The sequence below is a fragment of the Delphinapterus leucas genome, chromosome 3 (assembly GCF_059928025.1).
Source record: "Delphinapterus leucas isolate spDelLeu-1000000601 "Yukka" chromosome 3, BTC_Dleu_Yukka2, whole genome shotgun sequence".
Taxonomy (NCBI): Eukaryota; Metazoa; Chordata; class Mammalia; order Artiodactyla; family Monodontidae; genus Delphinapterus; species Delphinapterus leucas.
In genome coordinates this window covers 35,994,155-36,019,713 of record NC_143131.1, presented here as the reverse complement: position 1 = coordinate 36,019,713, position 25,559 = coordinate 35,994,155, and the positions used below count along the sequence as shown (strand labels likewise).

The following is a 25,559-nucleotide window of genomic DNA, read 5'->3' as shown; positions in this document are numbered from 1 at the left end:
TTGCTGTGGCTAAAAATTCCAAAACTATGTTGAATAATAGTGGTGAGAGTGGGCAACCTTGTCTTGTTCCTGATCTTCGTGGAAATGCTTTCAGTTTTTCACCATTGATGACGATGCTGGCTATGGGTTTGTCATATACGGCCTTTATTATGTTGAGGAAAGTTCCTTCTATGCCTACTTTCTGGAGGGTTTTTATCATAAATGGGTGTTGAATTTTGTCGAAAGCTTTCTCTACATCTATTTAGATGATCATATAGTTTTGCTCCTTCAGTTTGTTAATATGGTGTATCACGTTGATTGATTTGTGTATATTGAAGAATCCTTGCATTCCTGGGATAAACCCCACTTGATCATAGTGGATGATCCTTTTAATGTGCTGTTGGATTCTGTTTGCTAGTATTTTGTTGAGGATTTTTGCATCTATGCTCATCAGTGATATTGGCCTGTAGTTTTCTTTCTTTGTGACATCTTTGTCTGGTTTTGGTATCAGCGTGATGGTGGCTTCGTAAAATGAGTTGGGGAGTGTTCCTCCCTTTGTTATACATTGGAAGAGTTTGAGAAGGATAGGTGTTAGCTCTTCTCTAAGTGTTTGATAGAATTTGCCTGTGAAGCCATCTGGTCCTGGGCTTTGGTTTGTTGGAAGATTTTTAATTACAGTTTCAATTTCAGTGCTTGTGATTGCTCTGTTCATATTTTCTATTTCTTCCTGGTTCAGTCTCAGAATGTTGTGCATTTCTAAGAATTTGTCCATTTCTTCCAGGCTGTCCAATTTTTTGGCATAGAGTTGCCTGTAGTAATTTCTCATGATCCTTTGTATTTCTGCAGTGTCCGTTGTTACTTCTCCTTTTTCATTTCTAATTCTATTGATTTGAGTCTTGTCCCTTTTTTTCTTGATGAGTCTGGCTAATGGTTTATCAGGTCTGTTTATCTTCTTAAGGATCCAGCTTTTAGTTTTACTGATCTTTGGTATCATTTCCTTCATTTCTTTTTCATTTATTTCTGATCTGATCTTTATGACTTCTTTCCTTCTGCTGACTTTGAGGTTTTTTGTTCTTGTTTCTCTAATTACTTTAGGTGTAAGGTTAGGTTGTTTATTTGAGATATTTCTTGTTTCTTAAGGTAGGCTTGTGTAGCTGTAAACTTCCCTCTTAGAACTGCTTTTGTTGCATCCCATAGGTTTAGGGTCATTGTGTTTTCATTGTCATTTGTTTCTAGGTATTTTTTGAATTCCTCTTTGATTTATTCAGTGATCTCTTGGTTATTAAGTAGTGTGTTGTTTAGCCTCCATGTGTTTTTTTTTCTTACAGATATTTTCCTGTAATTGATATCTAGTCTCATAGTGTTGTGGTCGGAAAAGATACTTGATATGATTTCAATTTTCTTAAATTTACCAAGGCTTGATTTGTGACCCAGGATACAATCTATCCTGGAGAATGTTCCATGAGCACTTGAGATGAATGTGTATTCTGTTGTTTTTGGATGGAATGTCCTATAAATATCTATTAAGTCCATCTTGTTTAATGTATCATTTAAAGCTTGTGTTTCCTTATTTAGTTTCATTTTGGATGATCTGTCCATTGGTGAAAGTGGGGTGTTAAAGTCATCTACTATGATTGTGTTCCTGTCAGTTTCCCCTTTTATGGCTGTTAGTATTTGCCTTATGTAGTGAGGTGCTCCTATGTTGGGTGTATAAATATTTACAATGATATATCTTCTTCTTGGATTGATCCCTTGATCATTAGGTAGTGTCCTTCTTTGTTTCTTGTAATAGTCTTTGTTTTAAAGTCTATTTTGTGTGATATAAGAATTGCTACTCCAGCTTTCTTTTGATTTCCACTTGCATGGAATATCTTTTTCTATCCCCTCATTTTCATTCTGTATGTGTCCCTAGGTCTGAAGTGAGTCTCTTGTAGACAGCATATATACGGGTCTTGTTTTTGTATCCATTCAGCCAGTCTATGTCTTTTGGTTGGAGCATTTAATCCCTTTACAGTTAAGGTAATTATCGATATGTATGTTCCTATTACCATTTTCTTAATTGTTTTGGGTTTATTATTGTAGATCTTTTCCTTCTGTTGTATTTTCCCTAGAGAAGTTCCTTTAGCATTTCTTGTAAAGCTGGATTGGTGTTGCTGAATTCTCTTAGCTTTTGCTTGTCTGTTAAGCTTTTAATTTCTCTGTCAAATCTGCATGAGATCCTTGCTGGGTAGAGTAATCTTGGTTGTAGATTTTTCTCCTTCATCACTTTAAATATGTCGTGCCACTCCTTTCTGGCTTGCAGAGTTTCTGCTGAAAGTTCAGCTGTTAACCCTATGGGGGTTCCCTTATGTTTTATTTGTTATTTTTCCCTTGCTGCTTTTAATATTTGTTCTTTGTATTTAATTTTTGATAGTTTTATTAATATGTGTCTTGGAGTGTTTCTCCTTGGATTTATCATGTCTGGGACTCTCTGTGCTTCCTGGACTTGATTAAGTATTTTCTTTCCCATGTTAGGGAAGTTTTCAACTATAATCTCTTCAAATATTTTCTCAGTCCCTTTCTTTTTCTCTTCTTGTTCTGGGACCCCTATAATTTGAATGTTGGTGTGTTTAATGTTGTCCCAGAGGTCTCTGAAAGTGTCCTCAATTCTTTCCATTCTTTTTTCTTTATTCTGCTCTGCAGTAGTTATTTCCATTCTTTTATCTTCCTGGTCCATTTTAAGCATTTTTAAGTTGCATTAGGTGCATTAACATTGTTGTAGAACCATCACCACCAACCATCTCTAGATATTTTTCATTTTCCCAAACTGAAACTGTACCCAATAAACAATAACTCCCTATTCCCCTCCCCTTATTATTCATGCTTTGAAGATAAGTCAACATAGGCTTAAAGAAGGTGATAAATATTTCCCAAGTGCATAGAGCTGGTACGTGTCTTTAAGTTTAGAGTCTGGCATTTATGTGTCTAGAAGAGTTTAATCTGGAGCGAATATGGATTTCCAGGCAGAAATGCCAGTCTGTGCCTTAAGTTTCTGGATTCATTGAGGTAAGAAGGATTGTGCTAGGAATATAAGTAAGTCTGAGTTCTGGAATACAAGAGACCAGTAAAATGTTAACATGTTACTCTTAGAGTACTGGCTGATGAGTTTCCTACTCCACAGTCTCTTTTAGTCACGATAAATGCTTTGGGCCTTTATGAGTCTCTTCTACTTGCCACGTAAGAAGGCCTTTAATGACCACTGGGAAACTTTCTTGAAATATTTTTCAGGCTAGAATGGCTAGCTATAGAAGAATCCAGTAAGGTACATCATTTAATCCAAAACTATGAATTCCCCCAGAAATTAGTAATTTATTAAACAATAATAGCCTATCTTTTTTTTCAGATATAACAGAGAAATTTAAAAAAAAAGAAAACCAGTATTACTTTTCCTTGTGATTTTATTTTGCTTTTGTTTTTTATTCATTTCTTTTTTCTCTCAACTTTTTTCTGTAAAGTCAAGCTTACCTACTGACTATACATACATCATCTGGCAGCACACTTTCATATGTTGCTTGGATACAGGTGTTTGGAAATATAGGAGCACAATTTATACCTGATTGTATTACTAGGGTAACCAGAGCAACTTTGGAATTTTCCTTTGGGAATCGTGACTACAAACTGGAAAGAAAGCTATTAAGAGTTTTAGAAGAAGGAAAATATGTAAGACATGGTTTAATTGTATTTCTACACTGACAAGTAATATGTATAAGTTTCCATAGCCTTTTTCTGCCTCTGGTATAAATATTGCTACATAAGTTTTTTTCAGTAAGTTTGATCACATTATATGGAATGTGGGGGTGGCCAGGGTATTTAAATAAAAACACAAACCACACTTGTAAAACATTCCATAGAACAGGCTAAAAATAAAATCTTTGGTGCTTTAAAGAACAACACTGACAGGATTTTAGTTCTACAAACGCTCTTTCACAATCAGAGCACAGGATTTGCAGGAGCAAGTCTTTGCTTATGTCAACCCTCCTGGAAAATTACCTCCAAGAAAAACAAACAAGAAGTTAATTTGAGGAATCTATTTTGATCCTCTAGCTACAAGAAAATTTTATGCCTGTCTGAGATTTCCTTCCATTCCAACCCTGACAGGCATCCTTAATATTATTGAGCCTGACAGTGTGAAAGGTAAGTTTAGAATAGAAGGAAAAATCCTGCCTGCCCAGGCTAGCTGATAGAGCCTTTAATATGTATATGTAATCGTGTGCTGAAACACAGCTACTCACGAAAGGGAGAATGGTCTCTTCCAGATGAGTCTTCAACAAAGCACAGCGTTTTGTTATAGCTCAAATCATCTTCTAAAAACTGCTGTAGCCCGACTGTAGGAAGTACCTTGTCTTTGAACACAGAGCCCAAACAGTGCTAAAAAGGGAAATGGAACATATGGTAATAAACTCTCGGAAGCTTTGATGCCAGGTTGTAATCAGCAGCCAGGGCGAGGGAGGCACTGGCAACCATGAACTCTCCCACAAGGGCCTCATTAGCAAGGCCAACTGTGCCACCACGGATGAAAACTTGAGGGAGATGGAAACGTTTCAGAGAGAACCCTAGATTTTCTTTGGCTGGAAGGAGCATTAATTGGAAGGAAAGAAAGCTTCAACAAGAGTCTAGAAGAAAACCACTGCCTGAGTGGCCCCTTTACCATAAGTGTCTTCATGTATTTGGAAATAATATTGGTGAGCTTTCTGACTACAAAGGATCAAAAAGTTTGCTACTTGGCTGCTCCTAGCACTGACCATAATGGTGATGGGAAGTCATACTTTGCTTCAGTTTCTCCACAGGTGGAATGGGGCTGGGTGCGTGGGACATGCAGAGGGGATGTGTCTGGCCTGAGTGTTCTCCAGGCTCTTCTTACCATCCCCCTAAGATCCTCCTCTATGCAAAAGCACTGATGTTCAGATATTTTTTTCTGCAGGGATGAGAAGACCAATGGGTGATTTTACAGACACCAACAAAGTAGTGTGTCTGTATTTCCTTTTCAATTACAAAAGACTCCCTTATGTACTGTACAAGTAGTTCTGAGGGGCACATATGTCTCTATATACTGCGTATCTTCCATCACCTCCTATCCCTCCTTTCTCTTCCTCCTCCTCAGCTTCTTCTTCTAACTTATTCTTGTTAATGATAGATTTTCAAAATTCTTGGTACTATGTGCTAAAGATACTCATGAAAATAAGATATGAAAAGGTTCCAGGCTTGTAATATCACTGGTTCTGCCAACTGTTTTAATCAGAAGCCTCTAGTTATTTATTCACTATCATATTTACTTACCTATTTGTGTATATTGTCTGCTCATTTGTTTTTACCTAGCAGTTCATAACTGCATCCTACCTGTTTGTCAACTTGAGTGCACTTTACTTTGCAGCTTTCCTTTAATAACAATAATTATTATTCAGCAGTTATTACTATTCTGTGCCTTGTTACAACCTTTAAATACAGTATCACAATTAATCATTAAGACAAGTCTTTGGCATAAATGTTATTGTCTTCATTGTGTAGTGAAGAAACTGAAGCTCCTAGAAGCTCTAAGTCACAGAGTTAGTGAATGACAGCCTGGGTTCATAGACAGCTGCCTGATTTCAAAATTTGCGGCCATCCCATTATATCAGGCAACCTTTTCCCTCAGAGTGTCTGGAAAGATTTTTAAGATCTTAAGAAGATTTGACTGTAATTTGCCTGGAGTGAGAGGACCATTGGAGATCCTTGCAGAGATGTAAGTTGATGCTGTATGTCTGCCAAATATTGCAGATCCTGGCAGCCATACTATTTATGGTTAAATACTGAGTAGTGTATGAAAAAGTGGTCAAGAAGTCAAGAGAGACTAGTATTCTACCTTTATTTCCATGGGTAACAAAGTTTAAGGCTTTGAGCAAGCCACGAGCCAGTTTGTCCTCTTATTCCTCCTCTGTAAAATTAGTAAATTTTTATAGACAGATTACATGACTTCTTCTAAAGAAGTAAAAGCCTTCCATTAATCTGCAGCATTAATTAAGAAGTTAACTAAGATTTGTGTAACAATTTACATTTTCCTGCATCACTTAGAGCTTCACAGCGTCTCTTAACAACTCAGAATGTGTTCTGGAGGAGCTGTGTGTCCACACCATATGACTTCGTTGTGTCTGTGGTGTAGAACCAGAGGTTGAATAGAGAGAAAAGGAACATAGCCATGGTTGAAAATACCTCTGGATCCCAGCTTTGGACCTCAACGTCACGATACATTTCTATAGTGGCATCTTAGCCTGGAAGAGAAAAAATGAAAATATGGGAAGAAATCTGAAAATTGAAGCTTTTTCCTGGGCTAAGTACTTGAATTTCAGCTCCACCTTACAAACCTACAAAAACACACTTTTTTGCCTCATTTCCTGGCAGAATGAGTCATGTGATCATCAGTGCTGCCTGGAGAACTTCCTGGAGTTCCTGGAATGCACTTCCTGGAGAGCATGAATTGGTAGGTGCATCTCCTCTTGTCAAAAGAGCTGCTCCCCAGGCAAAGTTGGAGAGAACACTTTCACTCTGTCCCAAACTGAGGATGGGTCCCACATGGGGCCTGGGTTGGGTGCTTTGTGGATCCTTCCCTCCCAGAGCCTATGGTAGCCCTTTTCTTTGGAAGGGTTAAAGGTGAGCCTCCTGACACCACATAATGAAGGACCATACATCCTCCCTCCTCCATGAATGTTTGGGCTTGTCTGTTTCTGTCTTCTGGCTAGATCATTTCTCTTATCTATGGGGTCTTTTACTAATAAGAGACCAACCTATTTTATGTTAGATCTGCAAATTTGGCCTCTCACCTTTTGGAAGTCCTTGTAATATATAGTTCTAAAAACTGCCAAGCTATATAATGAATATCTTTTTATTACATAAATGAATAAACTCTGAAGTTGTATCATGAGAAAACACTATAATTCCTCCACTTTTCCTCTGGGATATTTTTCCAAACAAACCACGGAGCTTTCTGTTCAGCCTCCTGCTCACACTATAGCATTGGCCAGTTTTGCCGCAGCACCTGCCAAGGTGAGATGTGGAACAGGGAGGTTTTTTCTCACACATACAGACTCATAGTCAACTCTCCACTGGACATTTCCATTTGGGTACCAACCCCCCCACCCAAATTTGAAACTTGGTATGTTCAATGATTTCTTGATTTTCCCTCTCGTACAGCTCTTTTTTTATTTTGGACATCTAAGTTATTTGCAACTGTCTTCTTTCAGTTACTCTAGCCAAAAATCTTGTGTTATCCTTGACCCTTCTCTTTCTTTCACACCCCACAACCAATCTGTCAGCAAATTTTGTTAGCTCCACCTTCAAAAAATATTCAGAAACTGACCATCTCCACTGTCAAACCACCATCATCTCTCAATAGCATTTTAAACTGGATCCCTGCTTCCACCTGCTCCCCTAGAGTCTACTTTTAACCGTGGTCAGAAAAGTCCTGTTAAGATACAAGTGTTATCTTTTGATCAAAAATTTTCAAGAGCTTCCATCTCACCTGGAATAAAAGCCAAAGTCTTTACAATCTGGCTCCCCTGTTACTTTTCAAAACTCCTCTCATTACTTTACCCCTTGTTCACTCTGCTTCAGCCACTCTGGCCTCCTTGCTGCTCTTTGAACATGTCTGCTACATTCCACAGAGCCTTTGCATGTGTTCTTGTTCAATCATCCATTAGCTTGTTCCCTCATCTTCGGATCTTTATGCAAAAATCTCCTTTTCAGTGAGACTTCTTTTGGCTACTCTATTTAATAATGCATCTATTCCCTATTCCCTATTCCCCACCTACACACACGTCATAATGAGTTTCTTTGCTTAATTTTTCTCCTAGCCTCTGTTATGCATTGAATTGTGTCCCTAAAAGGATATATTGAAAGTCCACTGTACCTATGAATGTGATTTTATTTGGAAATAGTGTCTTTGTAGATTTCATCAAATTAAGATGAGGTCATTAGAATGGGCCCTAACCCAATGACTTGTGTCTTTGTGAGAAGTGGAAGGCACCATAGGAAGACAGAGACACACAGGAAGAATGTTTTGTGATGACAGAAGCAGAGATTGGAGTGATGCAGCTGCAAGCCAAGGAACACCTTGATTTTAGACTTGCAACCTCTAGACTATAAGAGAACAAATTTCTGGTGGTTCTTAAAAGCCACACAGTTTCTGGTATGTTATTATGGCAGCCCTAGAAAGTGAATACAGAATATTTCATGCCATCTGATATACTACAACATAGTTTTTGTGTTTATTGTTTGTCTCCCCAATGCTGTAATGCAAGCTCCAGGGAGGATATAGCAGTTCTGACTCTGTTCCACACTGCTCTGATCTCTGCTGGGTTCTACCCAATCTGACTTTGGTCTAAAGATTGATTGGTCCTTCATGTGTGAACCTGCAAAGGAATCTCATGAAAATAAGAGCTAAAAACAAAAAGTGACACTCTAGTTCCAGCTAAAGATAGTAAAAGAGTAATTTGGCACTAGATAGAACTTGGAGACTCTATGAACTGTGGTGCTACCACATAGGAAATCATCCATTTGGACTCGCATCTAATACTGATCATGTGCCCAGACTGAGTGGTGAAAAGGATTTCATAAGTGCTTGCATACTAGGTGAAGAAAATGCTGATCAGTTTGTTGAACATAGAAGGGCACATATCACAGAGAATTCCTGACAGTTATGAAAATATCTTGCCAAAAATTTACTTGCCTCTATTTTCTCCTCATTTTGTTAGTTTTAATAGCTTTTAATTTTTTTCACAACAAAGTGTCTCAATAACACTATGCCCCAAAGGAAAATGTATTTTCTTTGTAACACAATATTGTATGCATTATTGAATTCTGAAACTAGCATGTTAGAAAAGCAATGTACAAAACATTCTCTAGAATGTTTTAAAGCATTTAGAATGACACCAAAGAGAAATGTTGTCCATCACCCAGGATATGCCCTATATTTTGTCCCTGGTCTGATAGAAAATTTTATGGGGACAAAAAGTAAGGAATTGAAAAAGAAAAGGAGGACTCTTAGGGCAATATAGTACAGTGTTTGGGGGAATAGACTGTGGAGTTAGAGCTGGATTTATATTCTGTTTCCAAGACTCAATAGCTGTGGATGGTCACTACTAGTCCTAAATTTCCCAGGATAATACCTGCCTTAGAGTGTTGTTGTGGGTTATAAATGAAATACACATGGAAAATATTTAGTTCAGTCCTCAGAAAATGGTACCCATTGTTGTTATGTCTCCCAATGCAACTACTACCTGTAGGTGAGATTTATTTTAACACATTATGAAAAAACATCTATTGAGAAAGAGACTCAGCTCACTGCTGTAGAGCTGCTCAGAATCTCCTTTCAGGAAATGATCTGAATGTGCTTGTTGACAGTAACTATTACTCTGGAAAAGGAATCATTCACAGTCTTCCTGATTAATTACTGTATCACTTCCCATCATTATCCTTTTCATCTTACTTGACTGTAAATATATAATCTAATGATCCTTTCACTTAAATCACTCCTTTGATGATGGGATTTTCAAAGTACTTTTTAGCCTCTCATTAATTAGACAAATCCACCCATTTTTGTAGAGCCTATCACTGAGACACTTGAAGAACTTTGGGGAATAGGAAATTCCCCCTGATTTTTCCAGAGAAGTCAGAGAGACAGCCTCACAAATTTCAAAACGTCACAATAGAGGAGGAGAAAAATTCTTCCACAATGATTTAACTTTATTACTATTGCCTTACTAATGTTTCTTTGCAAGTTCCCATGAAAAGCTTTTCTCAAATGCATGAATTGACCACAGTACATAGCATGACAATTCGACCTCTTGGAAACTTTGCCTCCGTATTTCAATTATCTTCCTCTTTAAGGCCTGGTATCATGGGGATTCTGGTTCCCCAGCATTACCTTCACTTTTCTTATTTCATACCATGGAAATAATGATCTAGCTGAGTGTTTCATTTTCCTCTTAACTAGGTGGAACTGGTTATTGGATAACTGTGAATTTAAAACTACCAGGCTAAAGGAAAACATCAATTTGAAAATGAACCAGGAATTGATTGGAGCTGAGCTTTGGCTGGCAATCTGAGCAGGGAGCTTGGCTGTCAACAAATGAGGCATGTTTTAATTAAGAGTTTTTGTTACATCATCACAGAGAGTAAAGACATTGTGGTTCTGTAGATTTTATTTTCGATGCTTAGGGAGGCTCTCCTGCTATGAGACTTTCATCAGAATTTGACTTTTGCCATTCTGGAAGATGATGAGAAAGAAAATGGGCTATCTTCTTTGGCTTGTACAGTGGTTAAGAAAATAACCAGATTCTTTGAAATTACAGAAAAATTACCCCTCTTCAGAAATATTTTAGAAATGGAGTGTGAGATCATTGCTGTGCCCTCAGCAGGGAATTCACACGTCAATGTGTGGTATTATCCTCACTTTGCTTAGGTCTCTCTTCAAATGCCCCCTCCTTTATCTTTCTTTATAGCACATATTCCAAACTTCTCATTGCATTTTATATTTGGGTAGGGTTATTTATAGTCTGTTTCCTCAACTGGAACATGAATTCTACAAGAGCAGGTACTTGAGATGATCACTGCTTCACCTCTAGTCAATAATGGCTGAATGAAAGTTGAATGAGTTGAAAGACGTGGTGGGAAAATGTAGTTAAAGACTCGTGGTGTAAAATGATGAAATGAGCACAACTCCCAGCTGGGAGCTATTGGTCCTAATTGCAAAGAATTTTTATAAAAACCTAATTCTACTTGTAAGAGCTTCGAGCATCATTTTCCCTGACCCCAGGCAGAAGAGAGAAGAGTTGAGCTAGGTGAGCATCAGAGAGTGAGGGAAGGCTGTGTTGGGGCTGGCGAAGGCTAGGTGTGAGTGGCAGTGTCGAGGCTTTCTCTCAGGTGGCTGGTGACAATAGCCTGATGCATTGGCAACTGACTTGCTCCCCTGTTCTCCATGACTCCTACTTTCCTTTCTCACTCCTAAACCTCATTCAGGCCTTCCTTTGTTGCTTTTCTTCCATATTAGTATCTCTCTTTCCCTCTGCCTTTCTTAGTGGGATAGCAGATGACTCCCTCTGGTAGAAGTGAAATATAAGATTTGGAGCTAAGGGACAGGGACGTTAAAATATAGTTTGTTCTTTTATTTACTGAATGAGCTGCCCATTATCTGTGGTTGAAAGGTTGGTTACAAATTTTTTTCCAGTTTGATTTTTTTCCAGGCAGTATTAAGGATGGAAGAAACTTCAAATGCTGTAATGAGCATGAAGAAAGCAAATTTATCAAACACAGGTCTAGGAAAAGTTCCCTGATGCCAGAGTTCTGAGCATACCTTGTCTTATTCTGTAACTGTAGAGATCCAGGGAATGGAGCCATATTTTGGAATGTCATATAATTTAAAACAAGCAAAGGTCTCAATAAAGCATGTCATCATTATCATGCAATCAGATTCTTGGAAGGGAACGTAGATATTTTGAGATTAGCAACACTTTGTTAACTGTGCGACTTTGGACTATTCATTAACGTCACTGAAATTGGTTTGCTTGTCTGTTAAGTGGGTGTCAGAGAGGAGACTGGAGATTGAGGTCCCACCAGACTAGGTCGCAGTCATGGGTATAGTCCCTCCAGGACAGGAAGCTGTACCATCTTGTATTTTCATGGGGTAAGAAGATTGAAAATCTTTATTTATACCCACTCTAGACAGTGCTAAGACTCAGGAAAATAACTGAGTACTAAATATTAAGTAAAATAGAGCTTCAAGATGGCGGAAGAGTAAGACACAGAGATCAACTTCCTCCCCACAAATACATCATAAATACATCTACATGTGGAACAACTCCTACAGAACACCTACTGAACGCTGGCAGAAGACCTCAGACCTCCCAAAAGGCAAGAAACTCCCCACGTACCTGGGTAGGGCAAAAGAAAAAACAGAGACAAAGAATAGGGACGGGACCTGCACCAGTGGGAGGGAGCTGTGAAGGAGGAAAGGTTTCCACACACTAGGAAGCCCCTTCGTGGGCGGAGACTGCGGGATCCCAGGGAGAGGACTGGGGTTGGCGGCGTGAACACAGCCTGAAGGGGCTAATGTGCCACGGCTAGACGGGAGGGAGTCCGGGAAAAAGTATGGAGCTGCCAAAGAGGCAAGAGACTTTTTCTTCAGAGTGCTGCTTAAAGGAGCTCCAGAGATGGGCACGAGCCACGGCTATCAGCGCGGACCCCAGACACGGGCATGAGACACTAAGACTGCTGCTGCTGCCACCAAGAAGCCTGTGTGCAAGCACAGGTCACTATCCACACCTCCCCTCCCGGGAGCCTGTGCATCCCGCCACTGCCAGGGTCCCGGGATCCAGGGACAACTTCCCCGGGAGAACACACGGCGGCCTCAGGCTGGTGCAACGTCCGCCGCAGGCTCCCCCCGCACTCCGTGCCCCTCCCTCCCCCTGGCCTGAGTGAGCCAGAGCCCCCGAATCAGCTGCTTCTTTAACCCCGTCCTGTCTGAGCAAAGAACAGACGCCCTCGGCCGACCTACACGCAGAGGCGGGGCCAAATCCAAAGCTGAGGCCCTGGGAGCTGTGAGAACAAAGAAGAGAAAGGGAAATGTCTCCCAGCAGCCTCAGGAGCAGTGGATTAAATCTCCACAATCGACTTGATGTACCCTGCGTCTGTGGAATGCCTGAATAGACAACGAATCATCACAAATTGAGGAGGTGGACTTTGGGAGCAACGATATATGCATTTATTTTTCCCTTTTTCTCTTTTTGAGAGTGTGTAAGTGTATGCTTCTCTGTGTGATTTTATCTGTATACCTTTGCTTTTACCATTTGTCCTAGGGTTCTGTCTGTCCTTTTTTTTTTTCTTTTCTCACTTAAAAATTTCTTTTCTTAATATTTATTTTTTACTTTAATAACTTTATTTTATTTCATTTTATCTTCTTCTTTCTTTATTTCTTTTTTTCATCCTTTTTATACTGAGATGTGTGGAGAACAGGCTCTTGGTGCTCAAGCCAGGCGTCAGGGCTGTGCCACTGAGGTGGGAGAGCTAAGTTCAGCACACTGGTCCACAAGAGACCTCCCAGCTCCACGTAATATCAAACGGTGAAAATCTCACAGAGATCTCCATCTCAATGCCAAAACCAAGCTCCACTCAACAACCAGCAAGCTCTAGTGCAGCACACCCTATGCCAAACAACTAGCAAGACAGGAACACAACCCCACCCATTAGCAGAGAGGCTGCCTAAAATCATAATAAGGCCACAGACACCCCAAAACACACCACCAGACGTGGACGTGCCCACCAGAAAGACAAGATACAGCCTCATCCACCAGAACACAGACACTAGTCCCCTCCACCAGGAAGCCTACACAACCCACTGAATCAACCTTAGCCACTAGGGGCAGACATCAACAACAACAGTAACTACGAATCTGCAGCCTGTGAAAAAGAGATCCCAAACACAGTAAGTTAAGCAAAATGAGAAGACAGAGAAACATACAGCAGATGAAGGGGCAAGGCAGTAACCCACCAAGCATAACAAATGAAGAAGAAATAGGCAGTCTGCCTGAAAAAGAATTCACAATAATGATATTAAAGATGATCCAAAATCTTGGAAATAGAATGGAGAAAATACAAGAAAAGTTTAACAAGCACCTAGAAGAACTGAAGAGCAAACAAACAGTGATGAACAGCACATTAAATGAACTTAAAAATTCTCTAGAAGGGATCAATAGCAGAATAACTGAGGCAGAAGAACGGATAAGTAACCTGGAAGATAAAATAGTGGAAATAACTACTGCAGAGCGGAATAAAGAATGGAAAGAATTGAGGACAATCTCAGAGACCTCTGGGACAACATTAAATGCACCAACATTCGAATTACAGGGGTCCCAGAAGAATATGAGAAAAAGAAAGGGACAGAGAAAATATTTGAAGAGATTAGAGTTGAAAACTTCCTTAATATGGGAAAGAAAATACTTAATCAAGTCCAGGCTAAATCCAAGGATAAACACGCCAAGACACATATTAATAAAACTATCAAAAATTAAATACAAAGAACAGATATTAAAAGCAGCAAGGGAAAAACAACAAATAACACATCAGGGAATCCCCATAAGCCTAACACCTGATCTTTCAGAAGAAACTCTGCAAGCCCAAAGGGAGTGGCACGACATATTTAAAGTGATGAAGGAGAAAAATCTACAACCAAGATTACTCTGCCCAGCAAGGAGATCATTCAGATTTGATGGAGAAATTAAAACCTTTATAGACAAGCAAAAGCTAAGAGAATTCAGCACCAGAAAACCAGCTTTACAACAAATGCTAAAGGAATTTCTCTAGGCAGGAAACACAAGAGAAGGAAAAGACCTACAATAACAAACACCAAACAATTAAGAAAATGGTAATAGGAACATACATATCGATAATTACCTTAAATGTAAATGGATTAAATGCTCCAACCAAAAGACATAGACTGGCTGAATAGAAACAAAAACAAGACCCATATATATGCTGTCTACAAGAGACCTACTTCAGACCTAGGGACACATACAGAGTAAAAGTGAGGGGTTGGAAAAAAATATTCCATGCAAATGGAAATCAAAAGAAAGCTGGAGTAGTAACTCTCATATCAGACAAACGGACTCTAAAACAAAGACTATTACAAGAGACAAAGAAGGACACTACATAAGGATCAAGGGATCAATCCAAGAAGACCCCGAATAGCCAAAGCAATCTTGAGAATGAAAAATGGAGCTGGAAGAATCAGGCTCCCTGACTTCAGACTATACTACAAATCTACAGTAATCAAGACAGTACGGTACTGGCACAACAACAGAAGTATAGATCAATGGAACAGGATAGAAAGCCCAGAGATAAACCCACACATATATGGTCACCTTATCTTTGATAAAGGAGGCAGGAGTTTACAGTGGAGAAAGGACAGCCTCTTGAATAAATGGTGCTGGGAAAACTGGACAGGTACATGTAAAAGTATGAGATTAGATCACTCCCTAACACCATACACAAAAATAAGCTCAAAATGGATTAAAGACCTAAATGTAAGGCCAGAAACTATCAATCTCATAGAGGAAAATATAGGCAGAACACTCTATGACATAAATCACAGCAACATCCTTTTTGACCCACCTCCCATAGAAATGGAAATAAAAACAAAAATAAACAAATGGGACCTAATGAAACTTCAAAGCTTTTGCACAGCAAAGGAAACCATAAATAAGACCAAAAGACAACCCTCAGAATGGGAGAAAATATTTGCAAATGAAGCAACTGACAAAGGATTAATCTCCAAAATTTACAAGCAGTTCATGCAGCTCAATAACAAAAAAAACAAACAACCCAATCCAAAAATGGGCAGAAGACCTAAATAGACATTTCTCCAAAGGAGATATACAGACTGCCAACAAACACATGAAAGAATGCTCAACATCATTAATCATTAGAGAAATGCAAATCAAAACTACGAGATATCATCTCACACTGGTCAGAATGGCCATCATCAAAAAATCTACAAACAATAAATGCTGGAGAGGGTGTGGAGAAAAGGGAACACTCTTGCACTGCTGGTGGGAATGTGAATTGGTACAGCCACTATGGAGAACAGTATGGAGGTTCCTTAAAAAACTGCAAATAGAACTGCCATATGACCCAGCAATCCCACTACTGGGCATATACCCTGAGAAAACCAAAATTCAAAAAGAGTCATGTACCAAAATGTTCATTGCAGCTCTATTTACAATAGCCAGGAGATGGAAACAACCTAAGTGTCCATCATCGGATGAATGGATAAAGAAGCTGTGGCACATATATACAATGGAATATTACTCAGCCATAAAAAGAAACAAAATTGAGCTATTTGTAATGAGGTAGATGGACCTAGAGTCTGTCATACAGAGTGAAGTAAGTCACAAAGAAAAAGAAAAACACCATATGCTAACACATATACATGGAATTTAAGAAAAAAAATGTCATGAAGAACCTAGGGGTAAGACAGGAATAAAGACACAGACCTACTAGAGAATGGACTTGAGGATATGGGAAGGGAAAAGGGTAAGGTGAGACAATGCAAGAGTGTGGCATGGACATATATACACTACCAAACGTAAAGTAAATAGATAGTGGAAAGCAGCCGCGTAGCACAGGGATATCAGCTCCGTGTTTTGTGACCACCTAGAGGGGTGGGATAGGGAGGGTGGGAGGGAGGGAGACCCAAGAGGGAAGATATATGGGAACATATGTATATGTATAACTGACTCACTTTGTTATAAAACAGAAACTAGCACACCATTGTAAAGCTATTATACTCCAATAAAGATGTAAAAAAAAAAAAAAGGACAACCTGGAAGAAATGGACAAATTCTTAGCAATGCATAACCTTCCGACACTGAACCAGGAAGAAATAGAAAATCTAAACAGACCAATCACAAGCACTGAAATTGAATATGTGATTAAAAATCTTCCAACTAACCAAAGCCCAGGACCAGATGGCTTCAGAGGCAAATTCTATCAAACACTTAGAGAAGAGTTAACACCTATCCTTCTCAAACTCTTCCAAAATATAGCAGAGGGAGAAACACTCCCCAGCACATTCTACAAGGCCACCATCACCCTGATACCAAAACCAGACAAAGATGTCACAAAGAGAGAAAACTACAGGCCAATGACACTGATGAACATAGATGCAAAAATCCTCAACAAAATGCTAGCAAACAGAATCCAACAGCACATTAAAAGGATCATACACCATGATTACGTGGGGTTTATCCCAGGAATGCAAGGATGCTTCAATATATGCAAGTTATTCAATGTGATACACCATCTTAACAAATTGAAGGTTAAAACCATATGATCATCTCAATAGATGCAGAGAAAGGTTTCAACAAAATTCAACACCGATTTATGATTAAAACACTCCAGAAAGTAGGCATAGAGGTAACTTACCTCAACATAATAAAGCCATATATGACAAACCCACAGCCAACATCGTCTTCAATGGTGAAAAACTGAAACCATTTCCACTAAGATCAGAAACAAGACAACGTTGCCCACTCTCACCACTATTATTCAACATAGTTTTGGAATTTTTAGCCATAGCCATCAGGGAAGAAAAAGAAATAAAAGGAATCCAAATTGGAAAAGAAGAAGCAAAGCTGTCACTGTTTGCAGATGACATGATACTATACATTGATAATCCTAAATATGCTACCAGAAATCTACTAGAGCTAATCAATGAATTTAGTAAAGTAGCAGGATACAAAATTAATGCACAGAAATCTCTTGCATTGCTGTACATTAATGATGAAAAATCTGAAAGTGAAATTAAGAAAACACTCCCATTTACCATTGCAACAAAAAGAATAAAATATCTAGGAATAAACCTACCTAAGGAGACAAAAGACCTGTATGCAGAAAATTATAAGACGCTGATGAAAGAAATTAAAGATGATACAAATAGATGGAGAGATATACTTTTTTTTTGGATTGGAAGAATCAACATTGTGAAAATGACTCTACTACCCAAAGCAATCTACAGATTCAATGCAATCCCTATCAAACTACCACTGGCATTTTTCACAGAACTAGAACAAAAAATTTCACACTTTGTATGGAAACACAGAAGACCCCGAACACCAAAAGCTATCTTGAGAAAGAAAAATGGAGCTGGAGGAATGAGACTCCCAAACTTCAGACTATACTACAAAGCTACAGTAGTCAAGACAGTATGGTAGTGGCACAAAAACAGAAATATAGATCAATGGAACAGGATAGAAAGCCCAGAGATTAACTCACGCACATATGGTCACCTTATCTTTGATAAAGGAGGCAAGAATATGCAGTGGAGAAAAGACAGCCTCTTCAATAAGTGGTGCTGAGAAAACTGGTCAGCTATATGTAAATGAGTGAAATTAGAACACTCCCTAACACCATACACAAAAATAAGCTCAAAATGGATTAAAGACCTAAATGTAAGGCCAGACACCATCAAATTCTTAGAGGAAAACATAGGCAGAACACTGTATGACATAAATCACAGCAAGATCCTTTTTGACCCACCTCCTATAGAAATGGAAATAAAAACAAAAATAAACAAATAGCACCTAATGAAACTTAAAAGCTTTTGTGCAGCAAAGGCAACCATCAACAAGACGAAAAGACAGCCCTCAGAATGGGAGAAAATATTTGCAAATGAAGCAACTGACAAAGAATTAATATCCAATATTTACAAGCAGCTCATGCGCTCAATATTACAAAACAAACAGCCGAATCCAAAAATGGGCAGACGACCTAAATAGACATTTCTCCAAAGAAGATATACAGATTGCCAACAAACACATGAAGGAATGCTCAACATCATTAATCATTAGAGAAATGCACATCAAAACTACAATGAGATATCATCTCACACCAATCAGAATGGCCATCATCTAAAAATCTACAAACAATAAATACTGGAAAGGGTGTGGAGAAAAGGGAACCCTCCTGCACTGTTGGTGGGAATGTAAATTGATACAGCCACTATGGAGAACAGTATGGGCGTTCCTTAGAAAACTACAAATAGAACTACCATACGACCCAGCAATCCCACTACTGGGCATATACCCTGAGAAAACCATAATTCAAATAGATTCATGTACCAAAATGTTCATTGCAGCTCTGTTTACAATAGCCAGGACATGGATGTGACCTATGTGTCCATCAACAGATAAATGGATAAAGAAGATGTGGCCCATATATACAGTGGAATATTACTCAGCCATAAAAAGAAACGAGATTGAGTTATTTGTAGTGAGGTGGATGGACCTAGAGTCTGTCATACAGAATGAAGTAAGAATAAGAAAAACAAATACCGTATACTAACACATATATGGAATCTAAAAAAATAAAGAAAAAAAGATGGTCAGAAGAACCTAGGGGAAGACCTGAATAAAGATGCAGACCTACTAGAGAATGGACTTGAGGATATGGGGAAGGGGAAGGGGAAGCTGGGATAAAGTGAGAGAGTGGCATGGGCATATATACACTACCAAACGTAAAATAGATAGCTAGTGGGAAGAAGTTGCATAGCACAAGGAGATCAATTTGTGCTTTGTGACCACCTAGATGGGTGGGATAGAGAGGGTGGGAGGGAGGGAGATGCAAGAGGGAAGAGATATGGGAACATATGTATATGTATAACTGATTCAGTTTGCTATAAAGCAGAAACTGACACACCATTGTTAAGCAATTATACTCCAATAAAGATTTTTAAAAAATGAATATATATATATATATATATCTTTCAGTATAGTGTGAAAACGTTTATAAAGCTGGCAATAAATTTTAAAAAATATGTTTATATTAGGTAAGTTATGCCTGCTAAGTCAAACTTTGTTTCATTTAAATATAGCCTCAGGTGTTGGCCCCCCATAAACTTGTTTCTATGGTTTTGTGCTATGTTTTTTGTTAGTTTTCTCTCCCTTTATCTTTTCCTCTCTTCTTTCCTCCTTCTCTTTCTCCCCATTCCTCCAGTCTAAGATGTTGCACTTGCTGTACATGGTTCCTCTGGTCTTAGGGGACTCAATTCTGATATCTGCTCCCAAGGTGAGGAAATCCACATCCCTAATAAGCCCTAAAGATTTTCCCTACCGACAATAAAATGATAATAAGAATATTGTAAATAAATTTATGTGAAGAAGCTGACAATTTAGATGAAGTAGAAAAATTCTTTAAAAGCACAACTTATCAAAGCTGACACAAAATAGAAGATTTGAATAGGTCTATATCTGCCAAAGAAATTGCATCCATGATGAAAATCCTATGAAGAAAACTTCAAGTGTAAATGGCTTCACTGGCTAATCTCTCCAAAATTTAAGGAGGAAATAATGCTGTGTTTACACACATTCTTTCAGAGAATAAAGAAAGGGAACACTTCCAATTCACATTGTGAGGTTAGTATAACCCTGACACTGAAACATGATAAGGACATTATAGGTAAAAATTATATTCCTTTATCTTCCATGAACTTAGGCTCACAATTCCTAAACATAATATTAATAAATAGAATACAACAATATAGAAATAGCATAATACCTCATGACCAAGTAAGGTTTATTTAATGAATACAATGATGTTTTAATCTTTAAAAGTCATTTAGTCGGGGCTTCCCTTGTGGTGCAGTGGTTGGGAGTCCGCCTGCCGATGCAGAGGACATGGGTTCGTGCCCCGGTCCGGGAGGATCCCACATGCCGCGGAGCGGCTGGGCCCGTGAGCCATGGCCGCTGGGCCTGCGTGTCCGGAGCCTGTGCTCCGCAGCGGGAGGGGCCGCAACGGTGAGAGGCCCGCGTACCGAAAAAAAAAAAAAAATCAATTAGTCGATACAATTTCAAAAATAACTGTAAAACAGAGAAAATCATATCTCAATGGATACAAAAAAGTTATTGGACAAAATTCAGCACCATTCATGATTTTTAAAAATATGAATAAATTGGGAAAATAGAGAACTTAATGTGATAAAAGGCATCTACAAAAATCTAGAGCTGACATGTTTAATGGTGTAATATTGAACTCTTTCCCCCTAAGTCTTGGAATGTCCATTGCTACCATGTCTACTCAATGTAGTTTTGAAGGTTCAGTCAATAGGGAAGAAAGGAGTGAAAATTATAAACATATTTAAGAATAAAAGAAATAAAATTGCCTGTATATACAAATGACATAATTAGCCACTTGAGAATTCCAAAAGAAGTTATGAACTATAGAATTAGTGAGTAATTTAGCAAATTTGCTGGATGGGAAATCAATAGAGAAAAAGTACTTTTTTCTATACATCAGCTGAAAATTAAAGAAAAAATTTAGAAAAACAATGCCATTTAAAATCGCACCGTAAAACTGTATTTATGGATTAAATTTAACGAAAGATGTATAAGACATCTATAATTAAAATTACAGAGTGTTGCTAAAAGAAATTAAAGAAGACAAGGAAATAAAGAGACATATCAATTTTGTGGACTGGAAGAGTTAATATTTTTAAGGTATCATTTGTCCTAAATTGATCTATAAATTCAATGTGATCCCAATCAAAATTCTAGCACGTTTTTGTGTAGAAATTGACAAGCTGATTCTAAAATTTATATGGAAATGAAAGGACCTTAAAAAACTTAGATAATATTGAAGGTGAACAAAGCTGGAGGGCTGACACTCTCAGATTTCAAGACTTACTATGAAGCTCCAGTAATTAAGACAGTATGGAATTATGCAAGGAGAGACAAATAGACTAATTGGACAGAATTAAGAGTCCAGAAATAGACTTACATGTATACAGTCTCTCGATTTATCACAAAGGTGCCACTGCAGTTCAGTGGGAGAAGGGTGGCCTTTGCATTAAATGGTGCTATAGTTTTAAATATCCATATGGAAAATGAACCTCGCCTCCTATATTACAGCATACAATAAAAGTAACTTAAGATGGAGTATAGGTCTATATGTGAAAGATAGAAAAATGAAGCTTCATGAAGAAAATAGAAGATATGTTTCTGACCTTAGGGTAGGCATAGATTTCTTAAACAAGATACATAAAACACTCACCAAAAACCCCAAACAAAAATCAAACCAAATTACACCCCAAAACAAACAACCTGATTTAAAAATGGGCAGAGGAACTGAATAGACATTTTTCCTAAGAAGAAGGGCAGATGGCCAACAGGTACATGAAAAGAGGCTCAATATCACTAATCATCAGGGAAATGCAAATCAAAACTACAATCAGATCTCACCTCACACCTGTTAGAATGGCTATCATCTAAAAGAACACAACAAATATTGGCAAGGATGTAGGGAACCCTTGTACACTGCTGGTGGGAATGTAAATTGGTGCAGCGACTATGGAAAACAGTATGGAGTTTTTTCAAAAAAACAAAAATAGAATTGCCACATGACCCAGCAGTTCCACTCTTGAGTATATATCTGAAAAAACCAAAAACACTAATTCGAAAAGATACCTGCACCCCAATGTTCATAGCAACATTATTTACAATTGCCAACATATAGAAGCAATCTAAGTGTCTATCAACAGATGAATGGATAAAGAAGATGTGGTACTAGCCACATGTGGCTATTGATCACTTGAACTGTGGCCAGAATTAACTGAGAGATGCTGAAAGTGTAAGATACACACCAGATTTTGAAGACTTCAAATGAGAAAAAGAATATAAAACGTACTGTTAATAATTTTTTATGTTGATATATGTTGAAATACCATGTTTTATATGTACATTAAATAAAATGTATTATTAAAATTAAAAAAGGAAGATGTGGTATGTGTGCGTGTGTGTGTATATATATATATATGTATATATATACATGCACACACACAATGGAATACTACTTAGTCATAAGAAAGAATGAAATTTTGCCATTTGCTGCAACATGGATGGACTTGGAGGGCATTATGCTAAGTGAAATAGGTCAGACAGAGAAAGACAAATACTGTATGATATCACTTATATGTGGAATCTAAAAAATACAGCAAACTAATGAATATAACAAAAAAGAAGCAGACTCACAGACATAGAGAACAAGCTAGTGGTTACCAGTGGGGAGAGGGAAGAAGGGAGGGGCAATATGGGGGTAGGAGAGTAAAGGGTACAAACTATTAGGTATAAAATAAGCTACAAGGGGCTTCCCTGGTGGAGCAGTGGTTGAGAGTCCGCCTGCCAATGTAGGGGACATGGGTTCGTGCCCCAGTCCAAGAGGATCCCACATGCCGTGGAGCGGTTGGGCTCGTGAGCCATGGCCGCTGAGCCTGCACGTCCGGAGCGTGCTCCGCAACGGGAGAGGCCACAGCAGTGAGAGGCCCGCGTATCGCAAAAAAAAAAAAAAAAAAGCTACAAGGATATATTGTACAACATGGGGAATATAGCCAATATTTTATAAATGGAATATAACCTTTCAAAATTGTGAATCATTATATTATACACCTGTAACTTATATAGTATTGTACAGCAACTATACTTCAATAAAAATCCCTCAAACCCTGATACTCTGGACTTCAATAAAATTACAACTGCTGATTCATCGAAAGATATCAGTCGTTATAAGAATAAAATGACAAGTCACGTACTGGAAGAAGATATTTGTAATTTATATATCTGACAAAGGACTGGTATCCTGAATATATTGAGAGTTCATGTAAATTAATATGACATAAACAAACCATACAAATTTTTAAAAATTTCAGGCATTTCATGAAATAGTATATACAAATAACCAATAAGCATATCAAAATCTAATCGATATTATTATTCACCAGAAAAATGTGAATTCAAACCACAATAAAATACCACTTTACATCCACTAAAATGGCAAAAAGTTAGAGGATTTACAGTATGAAGTCTTATTGTCAAATACTGCTGGTGGAAGGGTAAACAAACATTTTGGAAAACTTACAGTTTCTATGAAATCTACATTCTTATAATTCAGGAATTTTTCTCTTAGTTACATAAGAAATAGAAATGTATACATATGTTCACCAAAACCACTACAAGAATGTTAACAGAATTACTATTCATAATAGCTAAAAACAAGAAATCACAAAATGTCAGGAGAATGGATAAAAAACCATTGTGCATTCATACAATGGAATTAATACAGACAATAAAAAGCAATCAAGTACTGGTGAATAACAGGGGTGAAAATCAAAATAATTATGCTCTAAGAAACCAGACAAAAAAAGTACATAGTTTTGATTTTATTTACATTTGGTCCAAAACAGGTAAAACCAATGTATTTGTGACAGAAGTCAGAATAGTTTTTATCTTGGGGGAGTGCAATTATTGGGAGACCATGAGAGAAATTCCTCCAGTGCTGGTACTATTCTATGCCTTGATTCAGTAGTGGTTACCCAGGTGGATACATAGGCAAAAACACATCCGGCTGTATTAAGATGAATGCACTCTATGTATGTTATAGTACAAATTCAAAAGTAAGCAAAATTAAAAATTAGATTTTGGTGAAAGTAAAAGGCATCAGTTAAAAGAACATAATCAAATAGGATAAAATAATAAGAGGTAAGGCAACAACTAGGAGAACACAGGTCACAAATTCTCACATCTCTGGAGCAGACCACTAGGTTACAGCTCCCTGCAGTGAAACAGCAGGCAGTGTATACTGAGGTCTGTGCAGAATTTAGGTTCACTAGAGGTCAGCTAATTCTCTGAGCATCAGGCTTCAGAGATACCAGCCCTTTGGCTCCTGTGGATGGGTCAACTGGTACCAAACAGGCATTAACACCTCAAAGAGAGCAGGGCTCTAAGCAGCCTCAGGCACCCAGCTGAACTGTCTGCAGTCCAGTAGCCTGTGGCAACCAGAAGAGAATTTTTGGCATTTAGACCTTCTTTTTCTCACCAGCAGACCCCTGGAGTATACCCCTGGAGTACAGTCACCATCCTTTGCCTTTTGTCCATTATCCACAAAAAAGTAGTTCCATCCTTGTTTCTCATGATGGGTTTTTAGGCATTGTCAGTAGACTACCACTAGGTAATCTATTTTAGGACATTGGAAAACTACTTGTAATCCATTCTGATGGAAAAATTTGTTCAATAACTGAAAGACTATTTCAATCCTGATGTTTGGAATTCTTATCATATTCTCAAACTTTTCTGTGTAAAATAGTTGAGATTAACAAAGAGCTCTGTCTAAATCATTGCTTTCTGTTGCCCTAAGCTTGCTCTGTGTAGATGCTGGCCCAGATGCTGAGCTGGACCAAAAACTTCTAGTCTTTGGTTTCATAAAGTATAATGACTAAAGTAAGAGCTCTGTTTGATAGTGACCATCTCAGCCTTTTATTCATCACAAGCTGTAAAGGGAGGCACAGTTAGTATTTGTGGTCGTATGTTGACCAACTGAAATCTCATAGATTGTTTTCAAAAGTAAGTAAAAAATGATTTTTAGAGATGAGGTACTGGAAAGAGTGATATAGCATTGTAATAGGTAGCTCTTTTGCCCAGCATACATTCATACTTACTAATATTATCTTTATTTATATAAGACATTAAAATTTCAACATGCTTCTGTACAGATTGTCTCATTTGATCCTCATAAATTTCTATAAAATAGGTGCCATATCCACTGGGGATCCACTCAAGGTCACCAAGTGAGTGGAGATGAAATTAGAATGCATATATTTTAGTTGCTCTACTGCAATTTCTGTGATTGGTAAGGCTGGACTTTCACAAGTGAGGTCTTTTGCTCTTGAGCTCTCAAACTTGAGAGGTTGATCTAGCAAGTGTTCTTTTCCCTTTTTTTTTTCTTCTCATATTAGCACAAAACTTTTCAATTCTTGACATTTATGCAGGAGGTGTTCAACACACCATTCTCTGAAGTAGGTCATGCAAGGAGCATGGACCACACGGAGATCTTGTTATATTTTCCCAAACAAATAGACACTGTGATGAAAGTAGGGAGCTTGTAAAAAAAAGATAAACAAAGCTTCACATTTTGCTTTAGGTTTAGAGAGTGTCAGACAAAATTTTATTAAATCATTAGAGCAGGCAAACAAATGC

At 38.1% G+C, this 25,559-nt stretch overlaps 1 long non-coding RNA gene across 1 annotated transcript in view; it reads left to right on the top strand.

Annotated features, from left to right (window-relative positions):
- The first annotated feature begins 1,960 nt into the window (after positions 1–1,960).
- The window catches only part of LOC149749539 (uncharacterized), a 33,935-nt gene continuing 10,336 nt past the window's right edge, over positions 1,961–25,559 (top strand). The window contains exons 1-2 of the long non-coding RNA XR_016392635.1: positions 1,961–3,024; positions 6,394–6,472. This is a non-coding gene — a long non-coding RNA (uncharacterized LOC149749539). The remainder of the gene's footprint in view (positions 3,025–6,393; positions 6,473–25,559) is intronic.